The following is a 13549-nucleotide window of genomic DNA, read 5'->3' as shown; positions in this document are numbered from 1 at the left end:
TGACATCTGAAAATAATAGACAAAATTGACACAAATATTTGCTGAGCTCAAGTTTGCAGCAGTAGGTAAAGATTATGCTAATTTTAAACAAAGTGATATCCTGCCTTTCCTGAGGAACCCATTGCCAAAAACATCACCACCGTTAGCAATTAGCAATTTTCTTTGCACTTTTGCTGGAGAGATTGTATGGGTATGGAGATTGAACTAGCCTCTTGCCCAGAGCTGGTCTCATTAGGCCAGGGAGAAACACACAGGTGAGTTAGTGTAGAGAAGATTACATGGCCACACCTGTTCTGTATCAGTGAAGACTTCAGCATCCAAAGATGTCAATCTAGTACCCTTCCTGGATTTGAACTGGCAAATCTAAAATTCATAGATTCTTAGGCCAAAAGGGACCATTGTGATCATCTAGTCTGGTCTCCTGTATAACACAGGCCATAAAACTTCCCCACAACAATTCCTAGGACAAGTCTTTTAGAAAAAATATTCAATCTTCATTTAAGAATTGCCAGTGATGGAGAATCCACCATGACCCCGAGTAAATTGTTCCAATGGTTAATTACCTTCACTGTTAAAAATGTACACCTTCACTTCAGTTTGAATTTGTCTAGTTTCAACTTCCAGCCGTTGGATCATGTTATATCTTTCCTTGCTAGAGAGAAGAGCCCATTATCGAATATTTATTCCCCATGTAGTTGCGTATAGGCTGTAATCAAGACACCCCTTAGCCGGGTCACTAAGTGGTTTCACAGATCACAATGCACTGAGCTATCACCAGTGCTTAAATTGGGGTGAGAAGATCTACAACTGCATTCTTACAACAGCCGGCCAGGCATTCCCTCACTTTATGTCATTTAAGGCTGCATTCAGGGTAGCATCACTCAAGTCTCAACCACCAGCATCCCCTTGGATATATGTCAGCAGGAGGCTTGTGATGAAGTCTAAAGCGCTACCAGAAGGAACATACATTTCTGTGTTACAGCGATACTTCTAGCTACATCAGGTTGTGGCAGGGAAAGGGGCACTACTTGCAGGGTCCCCTAAAAATCCCCAGTGGGAATGTGGGGTGGAGATTGACTCTTCTCTTATGGCTGACCCCAAAAGAGTTGGCTGCATTTTAAGAGGAATGTACAAGTTTAATAGTTTTGTTAAAATAAATCCTTAAATAGCAACATACAACTGTACATTATGAGGTGAAAATTTATGTAGGACAAATTATGATTTAGTTACTTCTCAGCTATTCTCCAGGACAAAACTTTCTTGTAAACCTTTCTGCTGGGCAACAGTAACCTAAGCTTCTAGGCAGTCTGTAATAATAACCATCATTATTACTATTTATATAGCAACAAGTGTGCTTGGCACTCTACAGACAGCATAATAAATATCGTTTGCCTTTCTAGAGAACCACCCTTCCAAGTATCTCAAAACACATTGCAAACATTCATGAATAAAATGTGACAACACCCTTGTGAGGCAAGTATTACCATCTTCTTCTAACAGAAGGGGAAAGCCAGGCACAAAGAGGTTAAGTGACTTCCAGAGATCAGACAGGAAAAATGCAACAGATGTGGGAACAGGATACAATCTCACTCATCTGTGTAAACCACAAAACCCATCCTAACCTCTTATGCCTCCTTCCTTATTGTAATGCCCAACCCATAGCACTCCATCTATTTCTCATATGAATATCAGATATCTGGGCACCAAGTACAAAATTAACTAAAAGAGTAACTTGTCCACAAAGCTCTCCCAGGCACCTCCATTCCTTGGGTCAGAGTGCCTCATTGACATGCAGCCAACATTTTAACAAGGGGCTCCTTCAAAAAATGCCCACCTCTGCAGTGCTCACAACATTCCCTGCAATACTCTCCACACTCTCTCCCCATCCATCCCTCCCAAATCTGTTCATTTCATACCCTCTCCCTCCTCGACTCATGAACCCTGCCATCCCTTGACCCAGACAGCACGCCTGTACTCACCATGGTTCCCCTCTAGTACCTCATTGAGACTCCTCTCGGTGGCTTCCTTCCACACAGCAGCAACGGCTGGGGCAAGTGTCCCGTGGCCACTGTTGGCAGCAATTGTGGCAATCCTGGCTCTCCAGGAGCACAGGGGTTTGTGAGATGAAAAGAATGGGAAATCTCCTTGTGTCCTCCCTCCATTCCATACACTTCCACAGGCTCAGACTCAGTCTGACCTTCCACACATCCTGTCTTTTTCTCTGATCTGTCCTATTATTTCTGAAGACATTTACTAACAATAGAGTGGAAGCTGCTTCTCAACTTTTAAGAGCAAATGGGTACAAGCTGCAGCCATGCATCTCCCGTTAGCCAACACACGGAAATAAATATCATCTGCAGAAACATAAGGATGATGTATGCAGTGGGCAGCTATGCTTATCCCATGAAAAAAATGGAAACTTTCTGGGCCAGCGTGTTGTTTTCACCTTATGTTGTTTTCATCTATTTAGCTTCTAAACAATGCAGAAGACCTGCTAGGGAAATCTTGAACTTTTCCATCCCTGTGCAGATATAGATCTGTGAGTGTTGTGGGGAGGGAAGAGACAGAGGGGTGTGAGTGGGAAGCAATGTGGAGTTCTTGGAGACTGCAAATTTCAAACATCTACTGGCACTTCTTAATAATGCAGCACCATTCAGCCTTGGAGAATATTGTCACAGCTCTTGGGAGAAAGGTTTGAAGCCTCATTGACTTGAATAGGATAAGGATTTCACCCTATGCCCTTTAACTCACATTGTCCTAGGCCTGGTCTACACTAAAAAGTTATGTCAACCCAGCTATGTTGCTCAGGGGTGTGAAAAACGCCAAGCCCCATTGCGATGTAGTTAAGTTGACCTAACCCCAGGTGTAGCCAGTGCTAGGTCAAAGGAAGAATTCTTTCATCAATCTAGCTACTGCCTCTCAATAGGTTGTCACTAGAGCTGGCTGGGAAAGAGTGGACATTTTTGAAGAAACTTAACACTTTTGCAAAACATTTTGAGAAATTTTGAAATTTCAGTTTTTTGGGTTACACCCCCCCACACTTTTCTTCTATTGAATGAAGTAGAATGAATGAGATCCAGGACTGTCGTCTCTCTCTCTCTCCCCCACACACATTCCTCACCTTTTCTTTGCCACTCTAACCTTTCAAAAACTTCCTCAGCTTTTGAAAAGTTGCAACTGGTGGTGGGGGTGGGGTAGGGAGTGAGGAAATGAAGAGAAAGGAAGAGAACTGATCAAATAACAAAAATCGCCTAAACATCACTCAACTGATTGCATTCAGTGAGAAAAGGGAAGGTTTTTTTTTTAAAAACTCAAGAACCAAAATTTGAAAATATTGAAATTCGAGTTTGATAAAAAAACCAGAAACTTGGTGGGGGGTGGGCAAGAAGAGAACAGAGACTTTTCCTGAATGTTTCTCTTTGGGGAAGAAAAAGACATGTTTCTTTGAAAATGTGTTTCAGACAAAAATTTCAACCAACACTAGCTGTCACACATTACCCATTTAAAAGAAAATTGTGCATGTGGGTATAAGACAAAGTATGTGGGGCTGAACTCAGCTGTTCTCCCACAAGAATATGAGTTGATACAAGTTTCAGTTTATTGTACATCATCCCTTTCCTTCTTGCAGGAGTATTTCCCTAATGGGAAAACTTTCCTATGAACAAACCTCGTTCTTGAAATAACTTAAATAAAATCAAATTCTGGTTATGAAGAACACATGGAAATTTCCAACTGAAAAGGGATTTGTGTTGATTGGAGAGCAATAATCCCCATATGAGGAGATAATGAGTCGGTCTGATGCATGGGAATTCAGATATTTTTTCCTACAAGGACATTCCATAACAATTTCACATTACACACATGCACTGTATAGGACACAAAGTGCCTGTTATTGTACACCATGGCACCCCATCTCTTCCTGGAAATAGTGTTAAAACCAGCGGTAGATATCCAGTATTTGGTTATACCATCCTCCTATCCAGTTCTCCTAGTGCTAGTTCACACAAAGTTGGTTGATTTTTTTTAAACAAAATAAGGTTTTGTGACCCTAAGAACTCCACCATATCACCTGGTAAAGGATTCGCTGTTCTATAACAGCAACTCTTATCAGGCCTGACCAACTCACTACACCTAGCACGCTGCTTTCATAGTATTTATCCATAAAGAATGTCATGGGCGATTTTAAATGAAAGTCAGGATCATGCAGGTCATTAATATTGTTGTGAAATTATGTACTGACACTATGTAAGGAGTTATGTCTGTATAGTGGAAAATATGTTTTCAAATCTGAATCAAAGCAAGGTTCTCAAACAGCTTTTTGACAAAAAATGTATATTCATCTGTTTGCCTTGGTTCACATGTCAATTAAGCATTGTAGGCAAACACAATGGAAGCTTCTTTTGCATACAAAGTCAACACAAGGATGTGTAGGCAACATGGAGTCAGCACACCAGGAATAAACCAGGGGGTGGGGGGCAGGGCGGGTGTCATCCTGACTCAAGACAAAAGAATGAATTTGGGGTGATATAAAGAGAAGGCAAAAGGACATCCCCTTATCCTTCACCAAGGAAGCAAAAAGGACAGCACTTCTTGCATTCATGAATGAAGGATCCCAGCCATCTGGATGGAGATGCTCGGAGATTGCTTTAGGTGGAATAAACTACTTTAGACAAGGGTTTATCCTGTTAAAGTTGAGTTTAGACTCTAGGTTATACTTTTTGTGTTATATGTAACCATTTCTGTTTACATTATTAACCTAACTCAGTATCTCTTAAATCTTAGCCTTTGACAAGAAACATGTCTGTTTTCACTATAAATATATCTCAGTGCTGTTATACAGGAGTTGATCCTCAGCTGAATCAAACAAGCTAATGTGTACTCTGACCCTTTGGGGTTAGAACACCTGATAACTTCTGTGAATGTCCGTGGTTAAGGTCTGGACATTGCAGGGAGCACTCTGAGGACTATGGGGTCAGTGTACAACTATCACTAGTCTGCACAGAGAGAATGAGGCCTGCAAGCCTGTGCTTGTGTTGCCAGAGGGTTTTGGTTTCAGGGTGCTGAGCTACACACTAGAGACTGCCTCATACTAAGAGCAGGTAGTGGTGAGGTGCCTCACGAGCCTGCGCCCCCTTGGATCACACGCTTCATTTTGTTTTTCTTTAAAAATAAAAGGACTTATCCCGAGGCTGTTACTCAGCTAATGTTCCCATAGGCAAAACTTTCACATAGGCAACTTTCAGTTGCACTGAAGTCAAACTAGGAAAATAGGATTAACCTCAAATTTTCGTTTCAACTTATAAGCATAGGCTATATCATAACATGGTACATATAAATATGATTATAATAAATCATTTTTTGTATGAAAGACTATTATTTGACAAATTTATACACATAGCCACAGTTAAGGTTGATCAGTCAATTTTATCCTTTGTATGCTTTCTCCTTCATCAACATTACATTCATGTTAAATTTTCTGAGTGGAATTTACACACACACACACACACACACACACACACACACACACACACACAATAATGTTACAGTACCCAAAATTGTGTTAGGTGCCTCACAGACATACAAAATAGTTGTGGCTTCTTCCCTGAAGTATTTAAGTTTAGTTTAGTTTAAGTTTAGTTAAGAGCTAGGATTTGTGTGTGTCTGTAAAAATTATAAACTTTACACACAAAGAGAGAGAAGAGGGAGAGCACTTGATATCTCCTTACAAACTTCCCCATCTGGTTTATTCAGAAAATTTGCACATGGATAATTGAAGCAAGAATAATGTGAGAAAGTTCAACATTAGCTTGTTATGTAGAGCTCAATAAATGCTACTGATACAAAACAAAACAAAGAATAGTTTAAAGGAAACCAGTTGGGTACTTCAAAAGTTTTGAATATTTCAAGGATTTTGAGAACTACTGAATTCTGGAGGCCTGCGTTAGAGGAAGGTTGGGGTTTGGGTGCTGTGGTTTAAGGATTATTACTAGTTATCTTATAAGAGGATCCAACCAAATTGGGGCTTTGTTGTGGTAGCTGTGTAAAAACACATACTATGGCCAGTTCCTGCCCCAAGAGCTGTATTGGATGCTGGAGGTACTCAGCACTAGAGGGGAGTGAACAACTGATTTTTGATTCAGGGGCCACACCAAAAAAAATCAAAGAATTGTGGGTTTGGTTTGAATCCAAAGTGAATTTTTTCAGTTTTTCTCGCCAAAACAAAAAACTACCAAACATTTTCTGATTCATGCCAAACAAAACATCTCATTTAACCTAAAATGATTTTTTTCCATTTTTCATTTCTTCTGGGGTCATTTTCACCCACCCTTTTTAAAAAGTTAACTAATTTCAAAAGGAAATGCCACATCACAACAAAAAGCCAAAATATTTCATTTCAAAATAGCCAAAAAAGCCATGCCACATTTTTCAATTTTTTTCAGCCAAAAGTTTTTGCTAAATTTGACCTAAATTCACAGATAGTTTTTGTGCCCTGAAAAATTGTATTTTTTGCCACAAAAATGTAATCTAGCGCTACTCAGCACCTTGCAGGTTCTCACATGATTAGATCCCATGTGTCTGTTTCTGCCAAAGCAGAATCAGGTCCTAAAATATGAAACACTATAATCACTCACTTTAGTTGCTCTCCTATTTTCATATTGGTGTCAGTATTGCTCAAGTGAGTATTCAGTTTTAAAGCTTATATGTAGCTGATGCTAAATATACTTGATTGGGAAACAAAGCCAACATTGTGGTCAAAAGGAAACTCTCATAAAAGGCAGTAGGTGAAGGTATCATCCTACCAGTCTATATGACTATGTGGCTGTTGTCAAACACTGTTTTATAGTGCACAACACCATCTTGATTTTAAAGTGAAAAGGAGAGATACAGGATAGGAACCTATTCAACTTAAACAGAATATCAGAGTCTATAGATTTGGTGAAATACATCAAATGTACAAATAAACTGTTTTCTCTTCCCTTCATATCTCCTCTTGTCTCTGCTCACAACTTCCCTCCCTCGGTCTGTGGTGCCAGCCTCAAAGATCCATTTAATTGCTTCTCCTACAAATGTCTCTGTGTTTGCTGCTACATTTGAGGTATTTACATTTTGATGTTTTAGAATCATTGAAAGTTGTGCAATTGGTGGCCTTTGTAACTACATCTCTTTTGTCCCAGGGACCAGATGGCATTCACCCAAGAGTTCTGAAAGAACTCAAATGGCGGAACTATTAACTATGGTTTGTAACCTGTCCTTTAAATCAGCTTCTGTACCCAATAACTGGAAGATAGCTAATGTAACATCAACATTTAAAAAGGGCTCTAGAGGTGATCCCGGCAATTACAGACTGGTAAGTCTAATGTCAGTAGTGGGCAAATTAGTTGAAACAATAGTAAAGAATAAAATTGTCAGGCACATAGAAGAACATAAATTGTTGGGCAAAAGTCAACATGGTTTCTGTAAAGGGAAATCATGTCTTACTAATCTATTAGAGTTCTTTAAAGGAGTCAACAAATATATGGACAAGCTGGATCCAGTGGGCATAGTGTACTTAGATTTCCAGAAAGCCTTTGACAAGGTCCCTCACCAAAGGCTGTTATGTAAATTAAGGTGTCAGGGGATAAAAGGGAAGATCCTTTCATGGACTGAGAACTGGTTAAAAGTCAGGGAACAAAGGGTAGGAATAAACGATAAATTTTCAGAATGGAGAGGGGTAACTAGTTGGTTCCCCAAGGATCAGTCCTAGGACCAATTCTATTCAACTTATTCATAAATGATCTGGAGAAAGGGATAAACAGTGAGGTGGCAAAGTTTGCAGACGATAATAAACTGCTCAAGATAGTTAAGACCAAAGCAGACTGTGGAGAACTTCAAAACGATCTCACAAAACTAAGTGATTGGGCAACAAAATGGCAACTGAAATTTAATGTGGATAAATGTAAAGTAATGCATATTGGAAAAGATAACCCCAACTATCCATACAATATGATTGGGGCTAATTTAACTACAACTAATCAGGAAAGAGATCTTGAAGTCATCATGGATAGTTCTCTGAAGACGTCCATGCAGTGTGCAGCGGCAGTCAAAAAAACAAACAGGAACTTAGAAATCATTCAAAAAGGGATAGAGAATAAGATGGAGAATATCTTATTGCCTTTATATAAATCCATGGTATGCCCACATCTCGAATACTGAGTACAGATGTGGACTTCTCATCTCAAAAAAGATATACTGGCATTAGAAAAAGTTCAGAGAAGGGCAACTAAAATGATTAGGGGTTTGGAATAGGTCCCATATGAGGAGAGATGAAAGAGGCTAAGACTTTTCAACTTGGAAAAGAGGAGACTAAGGGGGGATATGATAGAGGTATATAAAATCATGAGTGGTGTAGAGAAAGTGAATAAGGAGAAGTTATTTACTTATTCCCATAATATCAGAACAAGGGGCCACCAAATGAAATTAGTGGGCAGCAGGTTTAAAACAAATAAAAGGAAGTTCTTCTTCACACAGCACACAGTTAACCTGTGGAACTCCTTGCCTGGGAAGGTTGTGAAGGCTAGGACTATAACATGGTTTAAAAGAGAACTTTTCATGGAGGTTAAGGCTATTAGCTATTAAGGCTATTAGCCAGGATGGGTAAGGAATGGTGTCCCTAGCCTCTGTTTGTCAGAGGGTGGAGATGGATGGCAGGAGAGAGATCACTTGCTCATTACCTGTTAGGTTCACTCCCTCTGGGGTACCTGGCATTGGCCACTGTTGGCAGACAGGATACTGGGCTGGATGGACCTTTGGTCTGACCCAATATGACCTTTCTTATATTCTTACGTACATGTCAATATAGGCCTAGGGTTGCCACCCACCTGGGTTTTATCCAGTCAGTTCAGTTTTGGCTTCTGTGTCTGGGTGCCATTTAGAGCTGCTAGGTGCCCGGTTTTCAACTGGAAAGTCCAGTCGAAAAGGGCAGTGTCTGGCCAGATGTACTGACCGGACACCAAAATTCCGGTTACCGTGGAGTGGGAGGAGGTGCCAGGCCATTAATTCATGCCAGTCCCTGCTCAGCTGGAGCCGCCTCCTACCTGCAGGAAGGCTCCTTGCCAAGCTGCAGCAGCTCCTATCCCAGCGCTGAAGCAGAGGGAGCCCAGTTGGTGGGGGGAGGGAGGGGAAGAGAGGTGGAGATGATCCAATATGCAATGGGAGGAGAGAGGAATAGGAGTGAGCAATGGGGGTGGGGTCTGGGGGGAAAAGGCAGAAAAGGGGCATGGCCTCAAGGGAAGATGCGGGGCAGGGACAGGCCCTCGAGGGTCCAGTTACCAGCAGTTACCAAGGTGGCAACCCTATGTAGGCCAGTGTTTGAAAGTCAAGACTACTGTGCCTTTTAATTCCTCTTTTCCATGTTCAATGTCTATTCTCACAGAATCCAAAGAGTGCAGACCACTATAATACCCATTAACAAGCTCAATCAGTTCTTGCCCAGAATATCTTTGCTATAACCAGAAATGCAGCTTGCTCACTGCTGCCTTAGAACTATATAGTACTTTCCTTGTACTTTGCTATAAACATCATGAACTGTCATACAGTAAAACTACGACGGTTTCACTGTACTTGGCAACTCTCCTGAGTCTTCTGATTGACGAGGTCTTCTCAGCCCAGTGTGTTTGAGGAGTTTTCCTTTGTGCAGGATGGGGTGTTATTTAGGTGGCAGGGAAGAGTTTGTTTAAAAACTTTGTTTGCTGTGTTGTTGTAACTGTGCTGGTCCCAGGATATTAGAACAGAAATTGGTCCAATAAAAAAAAATATTACCTCACCTATCTTGTCTCTTTAAAAACTTTGCTGTTTCAAAACAACAATGCAAGTATTTTACTGGGTTTAGGCTTTTTTTAAACTTGTTTCACAAAATCTAAATTATGGGCCAATCTTGAATGATGGTGTCCAATTGCCAAACTTCCCTGGATGTGAAGTCGGTCATGGGAGAGTGATTCCATAGTGCCAAAAGATAAATGTTGGTGACGTAAATTATTCAGATTAGGAGGGGCCAACCTCTGTACTGTCTGTACTGTCTATATTTTTAACAGATGATCTATTATGACAGTGATGACACCATTTATCTTACAACTAATGGAAGGGCCAATTGCTGTCACTATGCCCACATGGGGAGTGAAAACGGCACCTCTCCAACTGAAAAAATAAATCCCTTGGCACGCAGCCAGTAAGTTCATATTTGCCATTGGGAGTTAGAGTGGGTCGCTCTTCATGCAGCAAATACTGTCTAGATATTCTCCCTGAGCTCTGCAAAGCTTTTCCATTTCATATGTTGCATAGACAGTGTGTCCTCTTGGAACCACACACAGCTGTCAGCTCTTCTCCAGTCCTAACTAATTACACTTCACTGGCTCATTTAATGCATCATTTGGGTACCTTTGAAATGCAGGGCATCTGGACACACATTTGTTTGGCTGTTCACATTACAATACGTTTTCGTACAGGGTTTAGATAAATAGGGTGGGAAAAGAAGCTTTGAAAAAATTCTCCTGCTCCTCTCATGTCATGTGATCCCTCTCCAATGACTCTATGCTCAGCGCTGCCAGAAACTGTTTGTTTGCTATTTGTGAATAATACAGTTGTCTCAGTGGCTACGTCTACACTGCACATGACTATCTGAGGCACATAGGGTATGTGTAGCTATATGCCACAGTGAAAAGCAGGTTGCATCCACATTGCAGTGTATAGCTAGATGCATCAATGAAAGGCACCAACAGTGGGAAGGCAACAAGATGCTACACTGCTAAAAACAGTAGTGTAGAAAGGGGAGCCATTTAGAGGCCACCCCCACAGGGTTCAGGAGTGTCTTTACTATACTCATCTAAGTATCTACTCTACACATCGCCATAGGGAATGTGCAGTGCAGACATACCCAGTATTATCAGACAATGTTCCTAGACCAAACACATACTTTTCTTTTCTGTAAATGTCCAGACAGTTCCATAGGCTGCAAACATCCAACTAGAAGGCACTTTGTCTAAGGGCTTGTCTACATAAGAAAGTTACACTGGTTTAATTTAAATGGGCTTTACAATGATTAGTTAAACTAAGTCACATGTAGACACATTTCAGTTTAAAAGTGGCTTATTTCAGTTTAGTTAAAGGTGGTAAAGAATCAGGTTGAGCTAAATAGATACTGATTTCTGGTTCAGTGTCAACACAGGGTTCTGCACACCAGTTTATCAAATCAGTTTAAAACAGTGTTAAACTAGTGCAAGTTTTTGTGGAGACAAGGACTAATAGTTTGGCCATCTGAATATGGCAGCCAATACAGCTATACCGGCTATGCATATTCAAGATCTAAGTCTTGTTTTAATACATTGCCAACTAGAAATGCAACATGAAACATTTTCTCAACAAAACCTGCAGTTATACTGAAGCTAGGGCGGCCCGGCTTCCCCAGGAAGCAATTTAAAGGGCCGGAGGCTCCCAGCAGCAGCTGGAGCCCCAGCCCTTTAAATTGCCTCCAGAGCCCCACTGCCGGAGCCCTGGGGTAGCGGTGGTGGAGCTCCGGGGGTTATTTAAAGGGCTGAGGATCCCGCTGCCTCTACTGCTCTGGGCCCTTTAAAGAGCCGCCAAAGCCCTGCTGCTGCTACCCCAGAGCTCTGGGGGCTATTTAAAGGGCCAGGGCAGTAGAAGCAGGGGAGTCCTGGGCCCTTTCAATAGCCCCCAGAGCCCCGCTGCCAGAGCCCTGGGGTAGCAGCGGTAGCCAGGGGCTCCAGCAGAGGTTTAAAGGGCCCAGGGGGGTAGCGGCAGCCAATCCCTGGGCCCTTTAAACTGCTGCAGAAGCCCCCAGCTACTGCTGCTACCCCAGTACAGGGCGGGCCAGGGCTGTCTCTGACCCCCCTATCCCCACCCCTTCTGCCCGAGGCCCCACCCCTTCCGGGGGCCAGAGCCAGCCCCAACCCAGCCCCGTACTGGTAAGTCCCTATTTCTACTTTCACCCCAGGTGTCACCCACAACTACCCCTGCTGGTATAACAATGAAAAGCCAGATAGGGCTTATGGCCCATTAGCAGAGACAATGGACTGTGAAAGGGCTTAGTCTTCCTGTGGATGCTCCAGGCAGCCTGAGAGTAATGGTTGCCAGAGCCCTGCAGAGACATGGGTCTGGGTCATCTGATACTGGACCCCCCCCCCTTGGAATGCCAGTGTTTTTCCACTGGAAGACAAAGGGTTCCTGCCATACCCAAAAGCTATATAAGACCAGGGAGAGACATCATTGAGGTTCTCCTCTGCCTCCCCACCCAAAGAGACACTGAAAAATACCTTGAAGCAAGAACTGAACTGGGCGGAGAAGGGTTGAGCCCAAGCTGGAAGGGTGTCTGGCTTGTGAGTAATATACCTGAAGTCTCAAGCTGCAGGCCAGTGCAGTTGCCTTTCAAGACTTTCTGTAATCAGACAATATTTAGGGTGAGAAATTACTATTTGTAGCCAGTTTCTTTAGTGAATCAAGCTTAGTTAGTGAGTTTTATTTCATTTGCTTAAGAATCTGCTTTGTTCTGTTTGCTATCTCTTTAAGCACTTAACATCTGCCTTTTATAGTTAATAAAATTTGTTTTATTTATTATTAAACCCAGTTTATGTAATTTCTAATGGGGGGGGCAAGAAGTCATGCACATCTCTCTTCACAGCGAGGAAGAGGGTGAATTTGTATGAGCTTTGGTGGTGCAGATTTTTCTATACAGTGCAAGACAATATACTTTTGGGTTTATCTCCCAAAAGGGGTGTGCACGTGAATGCTGGGGGAGCCCTCTCACACAGAGCTGACTTCACTCCGTTTGCAGCTGTGGTGTGTGCTGCAAGAGGCCGGAGAGCCTAATTCAGCAAAACAGGGGGAGAGAATCCAGGCTGGTGGAGCAGGAGAGTCTCAGTTAAACCCCAGTACATCAGGTGGCATCCCAGACGGGGGGGTCCAAACCGTCATAGGGGGGGCCTCAGAAAGGAAAATGTTGAGACCCCTTGGTCTGTCTGGCAGATTTTTTTATTTTCCTGCATTACACAGGAAGACAGTAGTGGGTACTGTCCACTCTTCCTCAGCCAAGCAGTAACAAAATAAAGCTTTCGGTACCCAGTTCAAGAAAGCTCAGGCACCTCCCTAGCCTACGTAAACACAGGGAGAGAGGGTTTTGTCTAAGCCCTTTGTGTGACACCGTCAGGATGAAATTGTTACTCTGATGGAATGATTTGGAACCTCTTGTTAATGCTCTTGTTTTGTTGATGTAAGAGTATTGTAACTTTTTGCTTTACAGAGCATGCAACTGTATCTTTTCCCAGATACAAAGTAACCAGAATGCAATAGCTTGAATTCTTGCAAATATGCCAGCTTTGCAGCATATCACTCCTAATTTAACGACTTCATATTGGTGTCTAGAAAAGTCGTGTATTGATTTATAAGTTCTTTTTATTCACTGACATTAAGAAACTTTCAAAGGACTTGTTACATCAAGTTTCTCTGATCTCCCTTCTACTTATGTTCCAAATCATCCTTTAAGATGCAAATTGGCTGGCTA

Source organism: Mauremys reevesii, linkage group 2, assembly GCF_016161935.1.
Source record: "Mauremys reevesii isolate NIE-2019 linkage group 2, ASM1616193v1, whole genome shotgun sequence".
NCBI lineage: Eukaryota > Metazoa > Chordata > Testudines > Geoemydidae > Mauremys > Mauremys reevesii.
Note: the sequence above shows the minus strand (reverse complement) of the source record.